This window comes from Cygnus olor, chromosome 2 (genome assembly GCF_009769625.2).
Source record: "Cygnus olor isolate bCygOlo1 chromosome 2, bCygOlo1.pri.v2, whole genome shotgun sequence".
Classification (NCBI taxonomy): Eukaryota; Metazoa; Chordata; class Aves; order Anseriformes; family Anatidae; genus Cygnus; species Cygnus olor.
Genome location: NC_049170.1, coordinates 151337623 through 151362792, shown reverse-complemented (window position 1 = coordinate 151362792; position 25170 = coordinate 151337623). Strand labels below are relative to the sequence as shown.

Here is a 25170-nt window from a genome sequence, read left to right as displayed (position 1 = left end):
GCTGCCTACCACGCTTTTTGCAGGAGGCATCACTCCGTTTCTGTCTGTCTATCACTACCGGGGCTGCGGTTGGGGCAGGAGCGGCTCCAAGGTGTAAGTGCGTGCCCGTTAGGAATCCCACTGCTTGTTTCAGGAGACCCCAGAAGTTCGTGAGGTGCTGAAGAGCCTCCAGTCCGCGCTGCGCCGGCTGGGACTGAACTGGTGACCGGGAGGGGAAAGGTTCTCTCGCACATTTACAAACCCTGAGGCATCTGTTCCCCAGGCACAGATTTGTCTAATTTCCCTGAGCCACTGATGACCTGCCCTGAAACGATACTCTCATTCCCTTAGGAACTCCCTTGGGTTGATACCAAGCGGATAGTTATTTTTGGGTCCCTTCCCAGAGAGAGTGCGCTGGATTGCTCTGATCCTTGCACGCCAAATAAATGTATCATCGGACCGTAGTGAAGGTCCAAAAAGCTTTATTGAAGGGGAAACGGATTATTAATAATTGAGGATAGTTCACTGCATTGTTTTGGAGCCAAGCAAAGCTAATAGAGCTTTTTCGTAGCAGAGATAAAAGTGTGGAGTATCAAGACTGGATTGATTGCAACAGTTAATGGGAACATAAAAGTCAATTAATGAATCGCAATGGTTAACTCTGCATTAAAGTGAAACACGCAGCTCCCAAGCAGGGTATTAAGCATTTTTAAAGACTACAGAAAGCAAACAAACGAACAGAGGAACAGCAACAAAAGAGTAACGAAAACCCCGCACCTTATTGACTGGTAAATGCCTGTGTAAATAACTTTTTTTTTTCCCTGGGAGAGGAGCTCACGTGACCACTTTTTTAATCCATTTCTCCTAAGGCTCTGGGTGCACGTGTGTGTTTTCCCCTCAGCACCTTTCAGAATGAAACAAAGCCCCCGCAAGGAGTTGATCGGTGATCAGTTCTGCGGCGTCTCGTCGCGGTGAGGACTGTAGGGCAGAGGGAGCGGGCTTCTGCCGGTGGGTTTGTGACAGAGGCTCTGAACGGGGAGAGTTCCCGGCTGCGACGTGGCTGAGCTGCCCCGTGGTGCTTGTGACCGACCCAGTGTAGGTAATTTAACTCCTGATTTCACAGTATGTTCTCTATTTCTCTGCAATAACAGCAGAACATCCCGTACTGAAAAGCGGAAGCTGAGGCACTGGAAGGAATAGCTCAACTCCTGGTGGATGAGGAAGGTTTCAAACTGTCCTGCATTGAACAAATTAAAAGGTTTGTTGCGGAATAAACTAGCAGCCATTCCTTCTCAGTGACCGTCATTATATTCTAATGCTTCCTCCCTTTGCAGCCTTTCTAAAGCCATCCGTTTGTTCCTCTGAAACCTTTGTCCAAGCCTCCGTCAGGCGCGATGCCTTTCTGCGCGCAGCACTCCCCTACTCTGCCTTCTTCCGTGGTCACCGTTCAGTCTTCTGGAGGGCACTCGTCCCCCTCTTGGCCATCTGGCCGCATGCGGGGCCTCTTTGAACGCAGTCCCCTCCGTGCTAAACTCATCTGCAAAGCCTTTCACAAGCTCCGGGCCAGAGTCTGTCATCCGAACTGCAGTGTGTTGCGCCTCGGGACAGGAGTGACCCCATTCAAACCACTTAGGAGCACGCAGATTTAGGATTGTCTCGTTGTCCTTATGTTCATCTCTGCTCCCACGTGGTTCCCGTGACCCTTTCACATTCCTGCTGGCCTGAGCAAACCGTAGCAAAGTTGTACTTGCCTACATCCGCCCCTCCCGTGCTTTTAAAGTAAAGTTCAGCAGATAAATGATTAGGATTAAAATATGAATGGAAACATAACAGAAGAATGAAGAAGCAGGTATTACTTGCTTTTACTTGGAAGAAAATAAGAATTAAAAAATAAAAAGTCCTGTGAACAGTGTAACTAAGGAATCCCAGTTCCCTGTGGATTTGGGCCTGTGCACCCTCCATCTCCCACTGGAGCTTTCTCGCTGCAGAACCTCCAGGCTCCTTCTCCTCACACTTAATATCACACGAGAAGTCCAAGGCCAGAGAAGTGGTCAAAGCTCTTCCGAGCTACAGCCTAGCGCCTCACAGGAGAAGACTATTTTGCTTCTTTCCATTTTTTGGCTCTTTCACTGCCTGGGACAGGAATCTTTTATAACGAGGAGTATATGGCCACCTATTAAAAAGGAAAAAAAAACAGTTTTGTGACCCAGTCGTGTAGAGGCAAGGCAGTCAGGGTGGGAAGCTGCTTGCTCCGCTCTGATCATCATCAAACTCTGCACCTCAGCTCTGACTCGGGGAATCCACCGGTCTCAAGCGGGACTGCATCCACCTTGCTATGAGCAGAATGTTTCCCAGCCCATGCGGGGGGGTTCAGCTGGACGTGAAAAATATTAGCGTTTCATTAACTAGGTAAACTCAGAATCTGTTTAAGTAACAGAAACGTGCAATGTCAGCTCTAGTCCCTCTTCTTGCTAACTGAATGCCGTACAGCTGCGCTCGGGGCTAGGTTCAGTCCTAGGTGCCACGTTCACGCTCAGGAAAAAGGAAGAGAGGGCTGTCTGGTGTGCAGCGCTTCTGTTGCTCAGCGGAGGAAGTGTTGGAGGGCATGCCCCAATGCTTCGTTTTACTGCAGCCTTCATCTGCGCCCGGTCTGTCCCTCACAGAAAATGTGTGCGCTGCTGGGGAGGGATTGCTGCAAACTTTTTTACGTTCAGCAATTGGGTGCGCTAACATTATGTTAATGTCTGTTGCAGTTAGGAGCACCATGATGGAATTGCATGAAGGTAAGAGTAGAATGGGATAGAGCAGATGACTGTAGCACAGCAGTATTTTAAAGAGGTAGATCCAGTTGGTGAGCCAATAACCCAACCCTAAGTCCTTTTTCTCTCATTATTCAGCAGCCTTGTAGGCGACATCGCTCAGATCATAAATGAAGATGAGTTTTGTTTGCAGTTCTTCAAGTAGGTGTTACAAAGCCAGTCCAGGTTTTGATCAGCTGAATTGAAATCCACTGAATTGAAATTTCAGATGGGAATAAGCAGCCAGGTCTTTGTGAACTGGACAAGAGGACAGAAAAAGCCTCAAAAGTGGCACTGCAGCCCCGCAGGGTGCTGAGCACCCTCGGCTCACGGTCATGCCGCTGGTGATGACCCAAGCCAAGGGACGCAGCCTGTGGCTTTAGCACGTCCCTGCTCGAGTCGCCCCCAGCAATGCTTAACACTCCTGGGTTGTGAAGTCTGCATTCGTACGCTGGGTTTTGAAATTGGCCCCTCTGAGACTGTCTCTCCAGAGCCCTTCACTGAGGTGCTTTAATTAACTTACTTGATTTCCCTGCTGAAAGTTTTCAGCATCCCCTGTGATCCCCAGAGGAATCTAACTGCCACGGCAGCAAAGGGAACAGCTGAGACAAAGTGAAATGGTCTCCTGACGTCTTGGCAGCATCCCTTGGTAATGACTAGACAAGGCCCAAAAGTCACTATGAACCAAATGCTGAAAAACAACGCCCAGAAACAACCAAAGAAATGATTACATCGCTACAAAGGCTGTGATCAAAGGTAAAATACCAGTCTCGTGCAGCCTCATGCTCCTGAGGTAGGCAGAATTCCCAATGAAATCGATGAATATTTGTTTCCGTCAGGGTGGCGTTATTACCTTTGCTTGAAATCCACCAAACAAAAATTGTTTTCCCTTCCAGAGGGTAATGAACCAGTCTAGCCCTCTTAAATGTTGCCTTCCCTGCTCTCTGAAGCATTGATTCCGTCCATTAGCTGGAACACCGTTACGCTGCTGATTGACCCGAAACATTTTGTGAAAGAAAGGAAAGAGGCTGGTGGGGAGCTTCCAGCTCAGATAGGGTGTTTGTTTCCTGTGGTGCTCCTGCCGGTTAGCTTGGTTTTATAGACTGACATGACCGAGGGCTCGTGGGAGGTCAAGTGAAGTGCCTGACACCCTCCAACGCACCCCGATTCAGCAAGGCACCGAAGCTGCCCCCCAGAGTAAATACGTGCGGTGACGTTCGGGTGCTTCCACACGCGCAGAGGTGATGACCCAGCACCTGTTGAAGTGGTCGTGGCTTTTCCACTACACTGAGCGAACAGGAGCAGACCTCTGGGTGCTGGACAGGTCACGAAAAGCCCGTGCATTTCATGTTTCTTCTCACCTGAGTGCCCTAAGTCGGGAACTGCAGTCCGTGGCCATGACCTGCTGCCCTTGGTCGTGCTGGATTATCTCCCTTGCTTGGCAGGGCCCTCGCTGTCCAGTTCACCTGTTTGCTACCCACAGCGTTTTTGCCGTTGTGGTCGTTCAAAGTACTGAGCACAGTGGTATCCATGCGTTGGTTACGGAAGAAATTCTGCGTGTCACAGACTTGAATAAGATGCCTGAAGATGTTAGCATCTAATACTGCGTTCTGCTCTGCTCTCTGACAGGTCTACCAGTATAATTTGTCTTCCTATTTTCCGGTAGAGAGAAAATATGATTAAAATAGAAGCTGCAGTTCCTCTTTCCACCTTCCCTTATGCTTACTGGTCTACAGTCTTTTTTTTTCTAATGCAGGCTTAACACCTGCCATTTTCTTTTTATTCCTCTTTTTGCTTCCCTGTCTCATACGGGTAAGCTGCACTGCTGAGGAAGGGCAGCAAAATGTAAAAACAAAAGAGCTTTATTGTATAAAATCCCTGTTATCTTTGATCACAATCCAACACCGAACTCTCCTGCGTCATTTGACTTAAAGGAGCTGTTCATTAATCGAGCGTGCGTCGTGGCTCTTAGCTGAGGCATGCCGCGCCGAGAGGCTGTGCTGATCATTTGCAGGGAGCAATTGCATCAACTGATGAGAGAACTCGAAAATAATCTCAGGTTTGGAGTGGCAGCAGAGGAGATGACTAATGTAGTTAGTCACATGAAGTGACTGGGGCACAGCGCCGGGAGACAGTGGACTTTCTCCAGGTTTGTTAGGGTAAAAAGGGTTTGTTAGGGTAAAAACTTCTGAAATGCGTTGGTCTCCCCGTTTGCCACCTAAATATCAAAATGACCTTTGAGGGGAAGGAGAGCACTTTGAGATGGCATTGCCTGACTCCATGCGAGTATAAAACGTTGTAATTGTTTGCTCTTACGGTATCTGGAAGCACTTCAGGCATCCTTGTAAGCACAGAATGCTTTGACCTCGGCTTTCTGTTTTGTCTGTGCTTTTTTGAAATTTATGTTGATCATCCACACTTTGTTGCAACTGTTTGTACTTCTGAAGAGCTGCATTTATATCACAGGATTTCTGCTGCCCAAAACGAGAGCCCTAAAGGACACTGTAGTGTGAATGTGACTGCTTCTGCGATCCCTCATCTGCCAGGCATGCACTCGAAAAGGTGGAGGAACCTGGAAGAGGGAGGGCAGAACCTGATGGTAGTTTTATCCGAACTGAAAGGTGCTATGAACCACGGCAGCGTAACAAAGGATCTCTGCAAAGCTGCTGCTGTTTTCCAGCCTAGAAATTTTGCTGCGAGAAATCTCGTCTCTTTAAAAATTAAAGATCTCTGTATGGATATGGATATGGGCTGCTTACTTACCATTTTCATCCACGTAATGGAAAAGTTAGTGCTGCTCCCCCCGCCGCACAAACAACACTTGTCAGTGGACAACGCACGCTGTTGTCCCTGCTGAGTACAAATGAGAAAAGATGACTTCCTTTTCTACTTTTGACTTTCTCCCCTAGGCTACCATTAAGCCTAAAAGTAGCCGAAGTATTGTGACTGTGCATGGTACCCAAGGGCAGTTTTGCTTCTCTGTCTTAATTTATCCGGCTATCTATAGCTTAAAATAAAGCCATCTTTTGTCACCGGTACATATGCACATGTATATGCTGTATGTACATCCAACAGTACATTTGGAGCTTAATAATCTGCTCTGTGAACATGCTCTGACCCATTTTCTCTCCTAAGGGTCAGTTTTATCTACCTGGCAACAGTACTCCTACTAACAAAACAATCAACAGGCATTTAGGACCCTAGCAGCAGTTATGTTCTATTACCATTCTGTAATTTTATCATGCAAACTGGCAAATATCATCCTTTTTTTTTTTTTTTTTTTTTTTAATATTTATCCCAGTACTAACCTGGTTAAATCATTTTCTATTCAGAAGGAGCAATTAAGAAATTAAAAGCGAAGGCAGAACTAATGGAAAATTGGTGGGTTTTTAAGTCATGCAACATTTTCCAGATCGTTCAATAATTTTTATGCTTCAGTTATTACGTGGGATGTGGATGCCTTAGTATGCAGCTGCTGTTAAAGCATCGGTAATGCTCAGGTTCTGGGCACTCTTGCTTGTACTCCTGAAAGATGAGAGGTACGACTCAAGGGTATGTTAAAATTTGGGACAGCCCTAAAGAGTAAATAATACTGTAAAAGTGCTTATAGTTTCAGTAGGAGAGGCTTTTTTTGCCTTCCCCTCCCCAAACTCCATGCAGTTTACAGTATTATGAACATCAAAAATCATTCTTCCCTGAGGCCGGTTGCATTGTTTCCTTAGCTCTGTACCACAGGACAAAGTTCTGTGCAAGAGAGGTGAGAGCCCCCAGGCTTGCATTAAACCCACGTGATGAATCCCAAATAAACTTGGAGCGTGGTTCTGCTTCCCTTGAATCCAGTTCAGTGGGACCTGGATCTCTCCTTGCCTGGCAAGCAGACTTCCAAATGTCTTCAGAGAAGAAAGAAAATGTGGTAGTGACCTGCCAGCATCTCGGGAAGGAGGCTGCATCGATCTCGTACAGTGCAGATTTTTTATCTGCTGGTTGCAAAAAATTCTTACTGCAGCAGAAGTGAAAAGTCATGTCGAGCACTTTCAGTTTAGCCTACCCACCTACAAGAATCAAACACAAGCAGAACTGGGACTTCTGGTCTTCTGCCATTCTGCTCATCAGCTTCTTCTCTGAAAATCTTCTTTCATATCTTCTTGGACATCTCACCTATTTGCTCCAATCCGCACTATCCTGTAACAGTCCCCCAGGCTTGCCTGAGCACTCCCCTTTCCCTGCTTAGGTGGAGGCAGCAGACAATTAGGAACATGGTTTACCAGTCCTGGTATTGCCTGCATGCTCTTTGAGGACCCAGTTTATAGTGTAGTGTAAACTGAGTTCGTCAGGCAGGTTTTGGTGCTAAACTATCCTCACAGACTGCATCCTTCATATCCCAGGATACTATCTTATCCAAAATACTTTTAAATCATTAGCTTATTGAATCTGTACTTCACAGAATCACAGAATGTTTGGGATTGGAAGGGACCTTGAAAGATCATCTAGTCCAAACCCCCTACCAAGTTATGAGAAAACCTAAGTTTATCAGTTTAAGTTAACATATATAGAGCTATGAAAATGCAAAAAAGAGAAATACACTGACCTGTAAATCTCTGAAGTACTTTCTATTTTTCTTCTTTCTCAGACTGGGTTTGGGAGGGAGAGCTCTGCATGCGCTATTATTTGACAGTTATCAAACTGGCGCTTGGCTTCAGAAGAGAAAGTAGCTGACGTGGTTAGACTTTCAGGTGTCTTGTATGGCTCTTTCAGATTGAGTAATTACCTTTGTCGATGATAATGCTTTACCTTTGGACGCTGTGCATGAGAGGCTGCAGGGAGAGCCAGCCACCTGTTTTGTCTTGGTTGTATCTGTGTGTTCCTGCCCGGCTGTCCTCTCATTCTCTGAGCTGTTCCTGGTGGAGAGTACCTGGCAGCACCACGTTATCACAGTCGAGGCCTTGAAATCGGCAGTTGCTTTGTGTTCACTGAGGTGGTTGTTTGATACCTATCAGGTGAGAAGTCTCACCAAATATAATGTAAACTGGCCTTTGGCTTCTTCAGCCATTCAATGCGAAGGTCAGATGAGACTTCATGGGAAAGTTTTGAAAATAATTGTCTAGATTCCAGATAACGTTAAGAGGAAAAAAAAAAAAAAAAAAAGCAGAACTTTTGTCTTCCTGTGTGTGTATATGTAATTTTCCGAAAGAAGCAAGCCCCAAAACAGGATATTGATGTTATCCCTCTGCTTTTGCAAATTAGTCTATACCAGGAGTAAAAGTAACTCGGGGTGTGCCATGTCCCAGAGTGTAATGACAACAAAACCCGAGTTATGAGATAGGTGTGGAAAAGGCGAAACCTTCAGAATTTATTTTTTGCATGCAGATGTCTACATGGAGAGGAAATTACATAAGTAAATCAACAAAGTGTCATTAAAGGACACTTTTGTATTTCTTAACACATTTTGCATATCTTTTACATATTGTGGGAAACGGAGAGCACAATGACCCCTGCCATTGCCATAGTGGGATGTTCCTTCTGCAGGAGGCTCTGGCAGCTCAGAGTTCACTGAAAGATTTCACTTTTCCCTTTTTCTGCTTAGTTCTTAAAACACGACCCACCTGCGAAGAGATTTACGTACGTCTTTAAGTCAGCAATCCTGCTTTTCACCAAGAAGGAGCTTTATGTCCTTTCCCATCCCAGTTTTGCCCGCAGCAAGCGTTTAGAACCCCTGAGTCAGGCCTTAAAATAAAAATAAATAAATCACACAGTTGGCTTGGGGCATGACGCATATTTTTTAAGTCAGTGGCTTTTCGCTTTAGGGTGCTAAGTCTCAATGCTTCACCTGCAAAGGCTGCTCACGTCAAAACAAATGCCGGTGGAGAATCACGAGGACAAAGACCTGGACTTTGAGGTGTGTGAGGAGGTTTCAGGGCTGTGCTGCACCCTTGCAATTTTTGGGTGAGCTTGGGTGTCCCTGGGTGGGATGTGACCCTGAAGGGACAGGGTAAATAGATGTATATGCCTTGAGTACTGTGTTCAGTTTTGGACCCCTCACTACAAGAAGGACATTGAGGCCCAGAGCAGGGCTATGAAGCTGGTGAAGGGCCTGGAGCACAAGTCCTGTGAGGAGCGGCTGAGGGAACTGGGGGTGTTTGGTCTGGGGAAGAGGAGGCTCAGGGGAGGCCTCATTGCTCTCTGCAGCTCCCTGAAAGGAAGGTGTGGGGAGCTGGGGGTCGGCCTCTTCCCACAGGTAACCAGTGGTAGGACCAGAGGGAATGGCCTCAAGTTGTGCCAGGGGAGGTTCAGGCTGGAAATGAGGAGACATTTCTTCTCAGAAAGAGCAGTCAGGCATTGGGACGGGCTACCCGGGGAGGTGGTGGAGTCACCGTCCCTGGGGGTGTTCAAGGAGAGGTTGGACGTGGGGCTTAGGGACATGGTTTGGTGGGTGACATTGGTGGTAGGGGGATGGTTGGACCAGGTGGTCTCGGGGGTCTTTTCCAACCCCAAGGATTCCATGATCCTACATGGCCACATACGGCTTGCAGCAGCCCTCAGGGCTTGGCTAAGGTGCCCTGAGGAACCCCCCTATCCCCGGGAGGAGCCCCCGTGCGCCCTCATTTCCCCCCAGACCCCCGCACACACTCTGTGCAGATCCCGAGGAGCCTGATGGCAGTCTCGGGCCCCGCACCGAAAGATGGCTGCTCCCCTCCCGCCATCCCCTCGGCCCCTTCACCCTCACCCCCCTACCCCCTACCGCCGCCCGCCCGCCCGCCCGCCTCCATTCCCCCCCCCCGCCGGAGACACAGCGAGTCAAAGCAGGTGCATGCGCAGTGCGCTGGCAGCCGGGCGCGCGTGCGCACTCACCTGCCGGGATGCGCGCTGCTCCCCCCCCCCTCCCCACCGGTACATCCGGGTCAACGCCCGCCCGCCCGCACCGCTGCTCCCCCGTGGCGCTCCCCCTGCGGCTGCCCCCCCCCCTCCCCTTCCTCCTCCTCCTCCTCCTCCTCCTCCTCCTCCTCCTCCTCCTCCTCCCGGCCGCCGCTCGCTGCCTTCGGCCCGGCCCGCAGGGAGGGAGGGAGGGGAGGAGGCAGCGGCTCCGGTTCCCGGCTGAAGCTCTGGGTGAGTGGCGGGGAGGAGGAAGAGGAGGAGGGAGGAAGGAAGGTCCCCCCCCCGGTGCCCCTACCCCGTTACCTCAGCGCTGGCCCCCCTCAGGGAGCCCCCCCCCGTAACTTCTCGCTGCCCCCTTCCCCGCCCCCGGGGGGGGAATTTGGGGTCCCCGGGGGGGGGATTTGGGGTCTCCCCAGGGGATTCGGGGTCCCCAAGGTCTCTCAGTGTGGGGTTGACCCGGGGGCAATTTGGGGTCCCCCTCATCGGTGTCGCCCCCCCCCCCCCCCCCTTGGGGGTAGTGGTTGGGGAGGGGGGATGCAGGAATTTGGGGTGGGAATGTGGAAATTTGGGGGGAGATGTGGAAAACTGGGGGGATGTGGGAGTTGGGGGGGGCATGCAGGAACTGGGAGGGATGTGGAGAGTGGGGGGGCAATGCAGAAATCTGGGGGGGATGCGGAAATGTGGGGGAATGGAGGAATAAGGGAGGGATGCAGAAATTGGTGGGGATACAGAAGTCGAGGGGGGATGTGGAAATTTTGGGGGGAACGCAGAAATCGGGGGGGGATTTGCCGCCCTGTGCCCACCCCCTGATTCGGGGTGCGGTGGCCGAGGTGTTGGGGCTCTCGCTCCACCGTGGGCTGAGGTGACTGCAGCGGCGTGACAAGGTGGTGGCTCCGAGCTGCCGGTTAAATGAGCGACGAAACCAAACCGTAGCTGGGTTTGAATTTTGCCCTGTGCCACCCGAGAATGAGGACGCGCAGCTTGGCCCGGTTTTGTTACTTTGAGGTCTCGTTTATTAATAAAATACAACAGCCTCCTGCCCAGGAATGCCTCGGATACCACCGAAATCAAGAGCCTGTTAGTCGTGATGGTTCTTGAAGCATTTTTTTTTTTTTTTTCCTTTTTATCTGTTCCATTGCATCAGCAAGCCCTGGATCCAAATGTCAGTGGCAGCATGACAGCTGTCTTTCTGCTGTGGTGGTAGAGTCGCACCAACGTTTAAAATCTGTCGTTCTGCATTTCTGACGGGGCGATGTGGAAGTACAAGCCTTGCATTAATATGTATGTACATCCTTAAACCGGCAAAACGTCTCGATTAATACAGTAATCTGTCTCCTTCCCTGTTACCGTTTCTGTTGTGAACCGCAAAGTTTGTTTTGCTCAAACTTTTTTTTCCCTTTTGTACACAGATGGTTTCATTCATTGTGATGACTGCACGGCCTTTGATTATACCTGTAAATTAACGAGCGTTTTCTCTAGTAGGGCCTGGCAGGGAAGGGTACAGGACGGAGGGATTTAGCCACTAACCTGAGGTTACCATTGTCAGGGTTGGAACTGGTATTTAAACTTGTCAGCTTCTGCCTGACGAATATCTTTTTTCTAGCGAGATACTTTGTTAGGCTTGCAAAAGGTATCTTCAGTTCTGCGTGGCAAGAGTAACAGTAGAAACCTAACTCAGGTGAATAAAATATCGCTCTTCTCTGAAATAGGAGTGGTTTGCGTTTGACCTAGGGAGTGCGTTTCATTACTGAAACAAGCTTTTAGGAGGAAAGTAGGTAGCGTTTTATTCAAGTCAAATTGTGAGGTTTCTTACTGCGTATATTGGCTGCTGGAGAATAGGGTCAGTAGAAAAAAGTGATCCCAGGATCAGTTTTAGGATACCCCTGTCATGAAGCCTCGCCATTGTACGAAAGGGAGGAAGGAATTTGATCCCTTCTGTTACACAACTTCCCTTTGTCATCAGGTGCTCTAGATTTTCTTCGTTGTTTGCAGTTGAGCTGAGGCCACCTGAGGTGACTGATGACTGGAGAGGCTGTCTTCTGAAATCCTCTGCCTCTTCCTACAAAACCTTTCCTGCAGGAGCCTCGCTGTCTCCAGAAGCATGATGTTAGCTGTTTCTCTTCTTGCAAGCGTAACTCTTCTGTTCCCTTCCCTGAGTTTTGCGTGAGTCTTGTAACATCTGCATCAAGGAAATATGGAAAGTTGTGTTGTATCCCCTTGTAATTCTTAGCAGAATCATTAATTTTGAAATGAATAGGTCATGGAAGGGTAGGTGGGGAAGAGAATCGAGGTGTCTGTCTCCAGGCTTCTGCTGGTGCTCACTAGACACCTGGACGTTATAAAGAGACAGAGAGGTGGGGAATGTTTGTGTTGCTGACTGCTGGATTATCGAGCGATATCGTAATAGGAACTGACTTTGTCATGTGGCAAATAGTGTGGAGAGGGCCATTCTGGATTTCAGTAGCTGCCTAGGCGTGGTGAATGTAAATGCAGGCTTCTTCCCCCCACGCTGTGCATAGGAGCATACAGACCCATGGGCAGCCAGCAGTATTGTTTTGTTGCTGCCTGGCAGCTGGGGGCATGGATAGAAGTCAGGAGTACCCTGGGGAAGAAGCAGGCAAAGGTAAAGCTTATGTGTGAGGAGTCGGTTTGGTTTTTTAAGCAGTCGTTGGGTGATTTGGTTGTTCTTTTTAAGAAACAACAGTGCTAGAGTAAACCAAGGTTATCGCCTCTGCCTGCCCTTCCTGAACGCTTGTTCTCCCGTACTTGTAACGGGAGTTGTTCTGGTCATTGATGTAGTCAGGCTGAAGTTGCGAAGAATGACTCCTGCCTCTTGAGGTACTGCTAACTACCCTGAAGTGTATTACAAGTCGATATTATGGGGGTTGCCATAAAAATGATTGGAAATACATCTTCAAAGCTGGAATACTTCGGGTGTTGTCAAATAGCATCTCATGGACTATCAATAGTCAAGAAGAATGCTACAGGTGAGGTGTGAAGCCCAAACGAACACGAGTGCTGAACCTACCCAAGGCTCGAGCGTCAGCGCTGCGCTCCTGTGCTCAGCGGGCTGTGCTCGGGCTGCGGGGAGTTAGGAGCTGGGGATGTGAGGTGCTGGCACCTGGAATAGGTGCATCAGGTAGGCAGGGTGAGGGTCATTTCAAAGCATTTTCCAGCTGTAAAGGAGGAGCAGGTGTCTGCACCTTTCTTTTCAGCACCCGTTCATTTGGATGTATCAAGAGCAGGTATAAATAAATCAATGGCATACCTCATAAGTGTTCCTTTAATATTAATCTATGTAAAGAGTATTAATATTTTCTTGTGATTATCTAATTTAATACCTCCAAGTACCCATCAAGAAGTCTGCTTTTCTCTTCATGTGTACAAGGTCAGCGCTTATCAGATTGCTGTCAGTCCCAGGGTCTTCTCTAAATTCACCTCAATTTCCCTCCTGCTGTGCTTCAGGAATGTTCTCTTGAGTGCCAAAAGCTGGCTGCTGCAGCTGGCAGAATGTTTCAAACCCTCTAAAATTTGCTGAGAGTAACGAGCTGCCTTGTATCGGCGCTGTTCTACATGTGCAATTCCAGCGCTTATTGGGGGTATAAGTATTGTGATTATGGGAGCAGCAGAGCTTAGCAGAAACCAACAACAAACAATGAGTAGCTTTAGAATTGACTAGGTAAAGCTGGAGGTATTTTTAGTTACAGTACTTTCTTCTGTGTTCCCCGTCTCCTGTGGTTTTAATTGCATTCTGCTTTTTAGAAATGGCGTTTTGTGGCCCCTGCCATGTGAAAGCCTGACGCACAGAGCGTACCTTCACTGCGGAGACAGCGAAACTAGTCACAGACAAAGCGTTTTGAAAGGTGAAAGCAAAATGGTGTGCTCATTTGACTTTCACTCCTGATAACTTAAATTTCAAGGTAGTTCCAAGACAGTCATAGATATGAGGTAAAGGCTGATGATATCTGGGGTAACGCGCTCACGTTCGTTGCTACAACCTTTGTCATCCAGCTGTGCTGCCTTCACCTGCTCCTGACTGAGTCGTGTGGTCTTGGCTAAATGGTTAGTTGTGTACTTCTGAGGAGCTCTGCAGGTTTCAGAAACAAAAAAATCTTGATTTTTACAAGGGCTTTAGGTACCAGACTTCTTCTTTCTTAGTGTTCTTTAACAGTTCTGTGTATATAAGGAAAGATTTTTGTCTGCCCTGTTTGCTCTAACCTAAAGTTCCAGCCCTGCATGTAGGCAATGGTGTGTGACTGACCAAAGCCAGCACTTTTCCTTACGCGGGGTCTCCATGGGCCTGTAGGAAAAATCAGAGACTGAATATCTCCGAAACAAAATAAGTCCAAACTTCAAGTGTATAAAAACTAACTTCCCCTAATAATGCTTCAGGGGGAGGCTCCTGTTTGGTGGAAGCGCCCTATGGTCTGTGGGCTTATTTCCCAAGTGCCTGACTGATTCTGCAGCCCTTGGGATTCCCAGGTGGTCTCTGCGCAAATAGGAATTGGGTCTGGGACAGCTTAGCTTGTGGGATTGAGCGCGTTCGGTTTGGTGTGGCTGTCGTTACGAAAATAGCCTGCCTTGCAAAACAGGCCTTCTGTCTGCCACCCACACCAAAACCTAAAGCCTGATCCCGCAGGCAGTTCATACGCTTGTCTGCAAGGCTGATTCTCATCAGCAGGCTCTGCCTGAATCAGTGACCACCAGGCAGAAGAAGTTCAGCGCCAGTAACCAGTCGAGGAAGGAGGAAACCCGGCAGAAGGCTGCCCTAGATACATCTTTAAAAGCCCTGCTGCCTCCAGCCTGCGCGCTTAACCATTCCCCGGTAGCAGGAGGCTGCTCCGTGAGTGAGCTGTGCTCAACTGGCGCGGTTCACAAGCCTCTGAAATTTAGCCACGAGGCGGTTCTGGTTCTCCTGTAGCGCCAGATGACTAAATTAAATGGAGTGCTAGCGTGAGCAACTTTTTCTGGTGTGCCGTACGAGGTAAGAGCTGAGTTCCTAGGAGCCCGAGTTGTAAATGAGCTGACTGGAAAGCCCTGTTTGTGTGACGAATGGATCTAGCAGTCGTGTAACTTCAAAAGTCAGATGTAATTGAGTCTGCTTCCAGTCAGGTGTGGCACTGGGAGATTACTGGTTCTCCCATTCTTTGGCTTTATGGCAGTCTCGAGGGTGACATCCTCACACAGAAGGGGATTTTTTGGTTTTGTGCTGGACAACAGGGCGTTTGCTTCTACTTCCGATGTACAGGTCAGACTAACCTTTTTACTGCAAAAAGTGTGCTTTTCTGAATTGTCTGTTCAGAGGCACTGGTAGACTGAAAAAAAAACTTGTAAGGCTGACTACGAAATATATTCATGGCTCCTATTTCTGAAAAACAAACAAACAAAACCTCCCTGTTTAGTGTCTGTGAGAGCGAAACTTCTCAGCCCAAGTGAGTCCTGGGCAAGAGCCTGAAAAGCCAGTTCACTTCTTCGTGTTGCATTTGCACCTTGTATGTGCTGAGGCATGTGGTTATTTGAAACTTGTAACGTGGAAGTGAAATATGTAGCCACTAGACTTCATGAAGCTTTGTCTTAAAGATAAAATTGCTGACCTCTTACAGAAGTGGGGATCGTATGGACAAGGCAGAGCACTGTATAGGGACTGGTGATGGACGGTATTTAATTGATTTAGGGTTTAGATTTCCTGTTTGTGTGCTTTCTGGGAAGGGATGTGGGTCTGTCAGGTGAGCAGCCAGTTGAACTGTAAGAAGGGTTTAGCAGTTTTTTTGCTCTGGGTGCTTCTTGTAGAAGATGGCCAGCTGCATGTGGGAGCAAGAAGCAAGCAGATGTAATTCCCTTTCATACTGAAGGGGTACTTTAAGTGCTTTAGCAGTGCTTAACTCTGCAGCTCAGAGTTCAGAGCTGAATTTGTTTCTTAGCGGTAGTGACCTACCGGCATCTCCTGGCTAGAAGTTCAGAGGACGATGTTACAAGGGCTTCCAAGTATCCTAACAAATCCTAAGTTGTTTTCCTACCTTTTCTGAAGTTTCCACTTCTAGCAACATTCGACCTTGTTCTGGAGAAACCGTCCACCGTTCAGTGAGGAAGGCTTCTTAGCCAGCGCGGGGTGGGATTGTGTCCCAGCAGGGAGCTGCCTGTAGGTGAGGCTGGCAGCGACGTCTCATATCTGGCGGTGTAAGTCCCTATTGAGGAAGACTTAATACTTCGAGCAAATAATGTTGCATAATATTGATGTTAATGTTGTGTCAGGTTTTCAAGAGAATTTCAGTCAAAGTACTTCAGTAGCTGCCAAAAGTGAGGCTTGGGAACAGATGTTGTAACTATTCTTTAAATTTTTTGACAGCTCTTCAAACAGCTCTGTCTTGCCTGAGCTCTACAGCAGGGTGTTTCTGCGGGGTTTATGCTTCTTGCTTTGCATTTCCCCCCATCCTTAGCCCAAAGTATGCCTTGTTTTGACCCCGTTATGGTCCCGTGACAACTCATGCTGTGATAAACGGGTCCAGTCAGGCAACATGGGGGAAGAAAAGGGTTTGGGTGGAGATGAGTTGAGGTGAGGAGTGGTAGCAATAAGCTAGGAGGAAGAACAGCTTATTTTGAGCTGAAAATAGGAAAAAACATTAACTAGAATCTGGGACTGCACTGGGGACAATGTGTTCAAAAACCAATGTAAGGGCCGTGTTGGGAGCTTGTTGGCCACGTGAGGAACATGGGTCAGGCGCTGCGGGGTCGTGTAGGAACGGCCTCGCTAGTCTGTGCTCACCCTGCCTCCTGGGGTCATCGAGGGAAATTGGTCTCTGGGACAAAGAACTCTTGCAGGAAAAATTAGTCAGAAAAGCTGTCGGGAATGGCCTACAGATAAAGCACACCGAGTCTTTTCCACCACCATTAGTAGCCAGCGGGTCTTTGCTGCCTTGGCCCGATACGTGGCGAGGTGGTAGAAGTCGGAGCACTGAGCTATTGAGCAGCTTTTTAGACACACGACCAAGATAGTTTTGCCTCTCTTTTCCATCAGAGCTGTCGAAAGAACATCTCATTTTCTACGAGACCATTTCTGTAGTAATTTCACGCAGCCTCGTCCTGGTTTATAACGTTTCACACGTTATCACAAGGTCTTGAAGCTGCAAGTAATCGGCATGCGAGTGCGTTCCAGTTTTCACTATTAACTCTCACAAGTACGTGCCCATTAGGTGCAGAGGGGAGGTGCCTGCAGCTACCTGCTGGGTAGGGCTGCCCACTTGGGCTTTCCTTTGCAGCTGAGACACGGGTCACTGGGAGGAGGGCAGCCCTGGACACCCAGCCCCATGCCACCCCCTCACTTTGGGCCCTGCTTTGTCCCAGGGTCCGACGCCTGGTGCGTATTAGTTCAGCGCTTAGTTTAATATCTTGCCATATTCTCACTACATCTTGCTCCCGAAATGCAACTAATTTTCTCTAGTGTAGTTTCTGCCGTAGTATAGTACGCTTTCTGTGCAGTTATTTACGATCAGAATGGCCTAGTGAGATGAGGAAGTGGTTTGCTTCCTATTTTACACAGGAGGAGCAGAGGCCCGAAGAAGAGAAGTTCAGATAGTTCTGCATGCATGGCTGGAAATGACTGGAACCGGCGTCTCTTCAGACTGGTTTACATACTGCAGCCACATCCCTATCAAACTCGCTGCTGTTCTCTTGCCGTGATTCTATTTTAAGGCTTTATTCTGACTTCACATCTCTTGTTAATTTGCTTTTTGGACCTGTAGCCACCGGAACCGAACTGGAGAACGCGGCAGCGCTCGAGGCCTTTCAGTTTATTGCAGCAGGACGCTGCCATTTCGCTCTGTCATAAAGGCAGAGGTATTGCTAGTTGTTTTTTTCCTCATGTAAATAAGCTGCTTGCTCAGAGAAATGCGGAAGGATTAATTCTGGCATTGTGTGACTCCCCGGAGCTCGCACTGTGCTATCAGTAATCGCACAGCCCCCTGATTTCGCTGCAGATACCGCTGGCTCCTGCATTCCCAAGTGCACTGTAGTCGCACAGCTTTAGGGTCAAACGTCCAGGTGGTGTAAAAAGCTACCTGGTAGCGTTCAGGTGTTAGGGGGAAGTCAGGGTGGGGGTGCAGCTTTACGAAGAGAATTCCCTTCTCTGTGTGTGTGGTGAAGGAGGGCCGAGCTGCCTTGTTTTTCAGTCGGGGCTGTGTTTCAGCTCTCCACGTCGCTCTGCTGTTCCATTTGACAGCCAGTCCTACTGCAGCCGCTGGAAGGCAGGACCCACCGGCGCTTGCTGTTCCGTGCAGCCTTGTGGCTTCTCGAGTTTCTCGTTAGAAGAACCGTTTCTGTTTGTTCCCTCGCTAGAGGGAAGGGTAGAACGCTTTTGCTGCTCCGTTTTTTTGGATCCTCCGACTAGCTCAACGTGCAGCTCTGCTCGGGGAGCTTCTGCTGAAGATAAGCCCTGCGAACGTGGCTCACGCTGGTTAGAAAGCTGCGTGGTACTTTAAAAGGAGGAAAAAGCGAGTTTACTCCTGGGTAAAGAAAAGAACAGCAGCCTCTGCTGATGGAGCTGTGGTTTTTTGCCTTTTCTTGCCAGGCCTACTGTGTTGGCTTCCGTTCAGTTCGTGTTTGGCTGATCAGCTTTGCAGCCAGCAGGGCTACGAACGCTTCTGCTCTAGGTTTCTCTTGAAAGCTTTGCGTTCACTGGTGACAAGTATCTTCTCGAGTCCTTAAAATAAAGATTTCTGGCCCCTGTTAGGGAGTGGAGTGATCCTAGGAATGGTTTTGATCTGAAAAGCCAAGTCTGTGCTGGGGGCTTCTTAGAAGCACAGCTGGCTGTGATGTGGTACAGGGTAGGTGACAAACAACTTGAACATTGGTGTTCGAACTGGCGATGCTTCGTGTAAAAATGGCTGTGCGAACACAGGTTAAACAGTCAGAGCCTCGGGTGCTGTTTTCTGGCCTTCTGCAGGCTTTCTGCGTGTTTAGCTACGCGATCTGTCAGCTCTCCCCACCTTCACCTCCGTGGGTGCATTTATGCAACTCGAGGATCGCCGGCTGGAGCGAGCGTGGCGGTGACACCCGGCAGCGGAGCACGACGTGCTGGAGCACGGCTGCGTGCGGCTGAGTCAGGAGGGAGCTGGGAGCAGCAGCCCTGAGAAAGAAGAGGAAGTACAGTCATGGTAAAACTTCATCTCAAGTTAGACAAACAAACAAACAAACCCAGAGGATGGGAGCGCAGTGAAGCGATGTCCTCGGGATCTTCCAGTCGCTCTCCGTGTATGGCTTGGTGGGTATATATAGGCACAGACACGCACCCACGTACCAGCATATGTGTCCACATACGTTGCAGTATAGTTAGCTATGTTATATCTTAAAATAGTATTCCGGTAGGGCAGTTTGGATCGCAAACAAACTCGAGCTGATGTAGAACCCACGGGTATTTTTAGGAAACGTATGGTTTAATTGCTGGCCAAAATACTTGAGTGATTTTCAGGCCTCTATTTTGGTACACCAGCGGTGCAGGCTGTGCTTGTGCTCTCGTTCCACTTGCTGAGGGCAGATCCCCTCTGCCAGGGGACGAGCCTGCAGGCACTCATCAGGGCACGCTGTGTGTTGCTGACAGTCGTCAGGAAATAAAACCTACCGGGTACAATATAGAGCAATTTTCACAATGCGTTGGCTTTAGGCCACTGCTAGAATGACTCAATGCTGCTTGATTTTGTCGTCTTGATGCGTGTGTAATAGCCTCAGAAAAAGGCCTAAAAATCATTTGGTACCTTCAAGTAATTTGAGTTTGGCTTCCCCAAGCATAGGGCTTTTCACTTGCTCACAGAACATCACCCAGTACTTTGGCGTGTGGAAAAATAAACACAAAACCCAAACGCTTTCTTTAAGATGAAAAGCACAGTTGTGGCGCTCAGAATCGGTCTAGTTCCTGGTTCTGAATCAGAGCTTTGGAAAAAGAACCGACTGAATGTATTTACTTTAGTCCTGGTAAGCTGCTGTTCTCAGCAAAGCTATAGGGTGTTTCATTTTTATCAGGTGTTGCAAATGAGCAGCAGTTTCATTTAACAATTTCAAGATACTTTTTAATAACTTGTTTTTCTTCTGATTGGTATTTTACCAAGGCACTTAAGTGTATCTTTTTCCAAGGACGGTGGTCAGCCTTAATGAAAGCTACTGTTACAGTTCATCTTTGGGAGTTCAGGGGAAGAAATGGAAGGTAGTGAGTGAAATCCTCATTAGATGTCTGAGTCATCTTTCTCGTTTAGGGTTAGGTTTTATGAAGACCCTATTTCTTTAGAATACTTTTGTGTTGTTTTTTGGTTTAAAGCTGGTTGAGTTGAAGCATTACTTTTTTCCCCCCTTTTCTTAGGAGGTCTTAGAGTACCGCTAGCTACACTTCTGCTGCTGCTCTTCACTGGAGGAGAGCACCTAATAAGCGTGTTTTTATTTCATCAGCCAGTTACTGTGTGTAACACCATCTCTTCGTTACCGCTGGCAGCTGTGCTATGCTTCATAAGCTGCTGAGACTGCTGCTGCAGGACGGGCTTGAAGTTTGTCCTGCTTGTGGGCAGTGTGATAGCAGTAACTGCACGGTAGGTCTCACGCCCTCGCCTTATGTCTGGCGGGGCAGTTTCACTCGTTGCCCTCCTAATCCTCTTTATTTGGCATTTACTGGGAATCTTCTTCTCGCTCGTACTTCAGGAAATATCTGACATAGGGAACATTCTTTGTGTTTCCTTCTGTTTTGATCCACCACGCTTTTCTCTGCTTTGCTGTCCCCTGAATACTGATAAAACCAAGATGTTCAGAGGAACTGCTGCGAGCAGCGTCTTACGTGGCAGTACCGTAGCTCTGGTTGTCGTCCTGCTGCTTCCTACGTTTAGCTTTAATACTTGTAATCTTGTCCGTAAAACTGAGGCTAGAACTGTCTGAAAAGGAAACTGAATTTTGTCTTTTTTTTTTTTTTGAAAAAAGGAAGATAATGCTTGCTTTGTCAGTGAAACTAATCTTCAAGGTCAATACTTCAAGCTTTTCTAGTAGGATACGGGTCAGTAGAAGTGAAATCGGTATCTCCTATCTTTATCATTAACTAGGCTAAGCAGTGTTTGTCCCAGGCTGTAGATGACACCTGCTGAAAGATGCAGGTCTCCTTCGTTGGCGTCTGTTATTGCCTGAGACTTCATCGTGACAAATTTCTGACTTGTCCACGAGTCACTCTGAAAATCTGCTTGGGCTGGGCTTTTGGTGTTTGTCTTGACCAAGTTTGAAAGGGAATCTTCTGTTCTTAGGTTGGTTGTGTGTGTGTTTTTTGTTTTGTTTTTTTTTTAATAAGCCCATATTTTGTAGGTCAATTAGCACGAGAAAACCTTTTGGGGAAGCTTGGCTCTGACACAGTAGCCATGTCCTCAGCCCAGGAAACCTGACTATTAGTTCCTGCTTTGCTGTAGCACCTGCTCCGAATAATTGGCTCTGTGTGCCTTGCAAAATGGGGCCAGTTTAATCTTCACATGGAAATAGTGTGGTCGTGGTGCTAAATATGCTGCATCGCTGTTTTCATAGCTAGCCAGACTTCAAAGAACTTAGTTTTGAAAATATTTCTGAAGGTTGCAGCCCCAGAATTGTCTCATGCTTAAAGAGTCTTCTGCCACTTAAAAGCGACGGGAGCGATGGGTTTACAGTGAAACCTGCGTGTAGTTTATAGAAAAACCAAAGCGCACATCGGGGCTGAAACGGAGCACCAAGGCCTTTTACCTGTTCAGAGCAGGGAGGATGGAAACGCCTCGTCTGCCTGGTAACAGGGGATCGGTTCTGTCTGGTTGTCCCATTTATAAGAAAATGATTATATTTGCGTTTGTCTCATTGCCCATATCCTGACTCACTGGCAGGTGTGGATAGTAATGCATAATCTAACGCGTGATAAATACAAACACAGGTTTATTGTTTATCAATATAAAATATTTAAACACAATGCTAAATATTACGTGGGACGTGAGTAATTGTTTGTTTCAGAATCTGATAGTGTATTCATTTGGAAGTTGTACCGACAAATAGACTTATTCCAGCAGGTCTGGAATTTTTTTTTTCATTGGTTTTAACTGAGTTCCTTTAATTCCAGTTGCTGAATTGTTCCAATCATAAAAGCACGCCGTGACTGAAGAGACCTGGCCGTTCCAGCGTGACGAAGTGGGCTACAGCGGTGTGTTGCATAAATAGAAGTAGCTGTGTAAAGCTGAAACTTAACCTGTTTGCAGGTGAACAGTTTTGCTTGTCCCAGCCCAGGCACCAGTTAGGCTGCGCTAAGCTGACTGGGGAAACTGGTCCAGGTTTCAGCCGACTTCTGGGGTGGTGGTGGTGTAACCAGGGAGCTCTGCCTGTGTGAAGGCAGTGGGGTTCGTGGTGGTACCACGGAGGGAATGAGGCAAGGGGTGTTTCTTCTTCTGGCAGTGAGGGCTTAAAATGTAGTAGGATAAAAGCTTTATTTTATGTGAAGTTTCAGAGGGACTGAAGGAAACAAGTAGATATCTTAGTTTCACGTGGAACTTGCCCTTTAGGAAGGCATTGTCGGAGTCTCTAAAGGCAGTCGAACTCTCTGCTTTCTCCCATACGTGAGGTGTGTTTTTCATGCAGTAATTTCAAGGAATTGGTTTACGCTAATTCACTCCTAATAAACATTAAAGCCTTTCATTTATCTGCGAAATCCTTTGACGAAGCTGGCTGTGAGGAGCACCAGGCTTTGCTTCTAACAGGAAAGAAGGTGTGCAGTTCTCTCGTCTGTGTCATCGTGCAAAATGAGCCAAGGAATTGAACTGGGGCCTTTGTCAGCGCTGTGTGTTCTCCTGAATGCGAGAGTTTTTCATAAAAATATTTTTTTTCTTTTAACGTGATCTGTTAGCTTTCTAAAAGGCGACCTGAGGATGTGACTCAACCCTACAGAAGGAAGGAAACATGAAATGTAGGCTGTTCTCCTGTTCTGAACTTGCAGCAAACCTTTGCAGAGGGTTCAGTATTGTTGCTAAATAAATGCAGAACCGCTGTACTCTGCGTGAAAAATAGGGAAAGCACAGCTGCGTGTGTATGTTCTCAGCTTTTTGAAAAAAAAAAAAAAAAAACCATTTGCTGTTAATGTCATCTTGCATGTAAGCAAAACAAAAAAGCACCCCCCACACCCTATTTTAAGTTATTTAAATCCAAAGGGGTCTGAAGTCAGTCCTGCTCCCCCTTCCCTCTCTACACACACAATGCCATGGATCCTGCTTGGTGTCAGGTAGGGGTTTGAGGTGAGGGAAGTCAGCAAACAGGTGAGCTGTGGACAGGAGGACAGTAACACTGCTAGCTCTGCTTCTTGTTTTTCTTCTCAGCATCTGCTGATCCAAAATGAAATTGGGATCAGTACTGATTTTGGAGCTTAAGTGGTAAGCGTCAGTATTAAACTTCTTGGTTTATGGTAGTTTTTTTTTATCTAAAGGTAGCATGCTAGCTAAGGAAAAGAAGATACAATAGCAAAACATGTTTCTTTTGTTCCTTTTATTCTACAGTTAGTGTTGAAAGGGTGTTCCATATTTAAAGGAATTATATCTTCTTGAGTGTAGTACTGTAGGGGTGTTTTTTCCCTAGAGTGGTATATGGATAGTGTTCTGAAGTGTGGTTATGCAGTGAAAAAAAATAAAAATACAACAACAACAAACACACCCTGGTGACTTTGAAGCATTGGCAATGCTCACTCCTTGGTTAAGGTGTAAAATGGATTTTTATCCATAACATACAGATGCCAGTGACCGACCAAACTACCCTTGCTGTTCTAAAATGTGGCAAGTCTTGTCTGTGCCACCCCTGGCTGGACCAGGGAAATCTTGCTGACCATTGATCGGTCACTAAACTGCCTTCAGCACTGCCACTTGGAGTTGTCAGCTGAAAGCAGCCTCGTATTTATTTTTAAAGCACAACTGGTAGCCCCTCTGAACAAGGGAGAGGCTTGCACTGCCATACAAACGGTTCTCGTGGCACTCACTGCGGCTGAGGGAAGTGGAAATGCCCAATATTTCGGCATGGGACCAGAAAGTCGTGATATGATAGAAATATCAGAGGCTGCTTCAGGACTTCCACCCTGTAAGTTCATTCTTGATCTTGCCCTTTGAGGAACAGGCTAAGTGATGGAGAGATTTGATGGAAGCAGAGATGGGAGGAGCACAGGTGGGGAGAGGGGCTCTGTCCACGTGCGCCATCGTCGGCTTTTTCTGCTTGATTGTAGCGAATCTGCATGGACCTCAGGAAATGGCTGACCTAGTTTCTTGGCTGGTAAATTAATAGACACGTCTGCTTTCTGTGGAATCTGATCACAGACTGAACTGATGTTTAAAATGATTGACAGTCTTGGAACGTAGAGATGGGATAGTGACCTTATCTGGGCTTTGATGGTAAGGCACTTGAGAGGTGATGCGATAAAGGGATATGAAATAAATAACATGGCGCAGGGTGACAAGGAATGAGTAACTTCGTCGTGGTACGTGAAGTTGGCATCCAGTTAGCAGGCGTAATAGGTGCAAAATAAATTAAATCAGGCTCTTTTTTCCTCTCCACACAGTAATGTAACTGTGGCACTTGCTGTGACACTTGTGTTTTTAACTTCAGTTAAAAAAACAAACAAAACAAAACACTTGTGTACTTGTTCTCATAGCAGGACTGAAAATCAGTGTATTTAAAGGTAGTGGTAGTGCTGGTTGTGAGATTGATTGCGAGATATTTTTATGCCGAAGAATAGCGTGGGAGGGAAGCCAGTCTTATCCTGGTACAGTGCACTGGATGTGAAATCTGGGGCCTTGAGAGCTGCTTCGGAAGTCATCCTAGATCAGGACCTGAGCGTCTTCCCTGTGGCAGTCTCCTTCTTAGTAAAGATGCCAAGGGACTGTTCATTTTTCGCCATCTTGTGTGGAAGGTGACTTTGTAAAGCTGTGTATGCGTGGGGGTGTGTATCCATACAAAATATGTGTTTATTTTCCCCAGATCGCTTTCATCCATCTACTAGTTAGCATCTCTTGCTCTGCAAATCCAGCCTCTGTGTGGAATTAGGCTTGTCGTTTCGGTGCTGCGTCCAGCAGGAGAAGCTCAGGTTAACCTGCTGAACGAGAACGAATAAACCAAGTTCTCCCTCCCCTTGCCCCTGGGGGAGCAGGGGCAGGAGGAATGGAGCTGCGGATTAACAGCTCCAGCAGCTTTCCAACAGAGCTGCTCCTAACGTTATTCAGTGTTAAACAGTCTTGTTTAAATATGCAGAATTGTAAAATGCCACGCTAGGGATAATGCTTGGCGTGTTGGGCGGTTACTTCTCAGTGCCGGTACTCTGGTTTCCTTCCCTTTGGGCGACTGCCCTAGAAGCGGGGTGTTGATACTCTCTGCGTGAAACTGGAATTTTTTCGCTGCTTGAAGATGGGACTTCTCTGCTAGCAGGTGTGCTTCAGATGAATTTTGTCACTGTGATTCCTGTTGGTATTCAAATGCTGTGTGTAAACGGCCTTTTTGCAGCTATTTTGGTGGCTTCACGTTTCCC

The 25170-nt window shown here is 47.5% G+C and overlaps 1 protein-coding gene across 12 annotated transcripts in view; it reads left to right on the top strand.

The window, feature by feature from the left end:
* The window catches only part of CYRIB (CYFIP related Rac1 interactor B), a 95084-nt gene that overhangs the window by 9276 nt on the left and 60638 nt on the right, over positions 1–25170 (top strand). The window contains exon 1 of one of the 12 annotated variants that reach the window (XM_040547169.1): positions 9620–9881. The exons of 6 other annotated variants lie outside the window; for them this stretch is intronic. The gene's annotated coding sequence lies outside the window, so the exon portion shown is untranslated. Of the gene's footprint in view, positions 1–9619; positions 9882–10799; positions 10932–18593; positions 18907–25170 lie in introns of those variants that run through there. 5 more of the 12 variants (XM_040547166.1, XM_040547174.1, XM_040547172.1 and 2 more) reach the window with 5 other exon arrangements.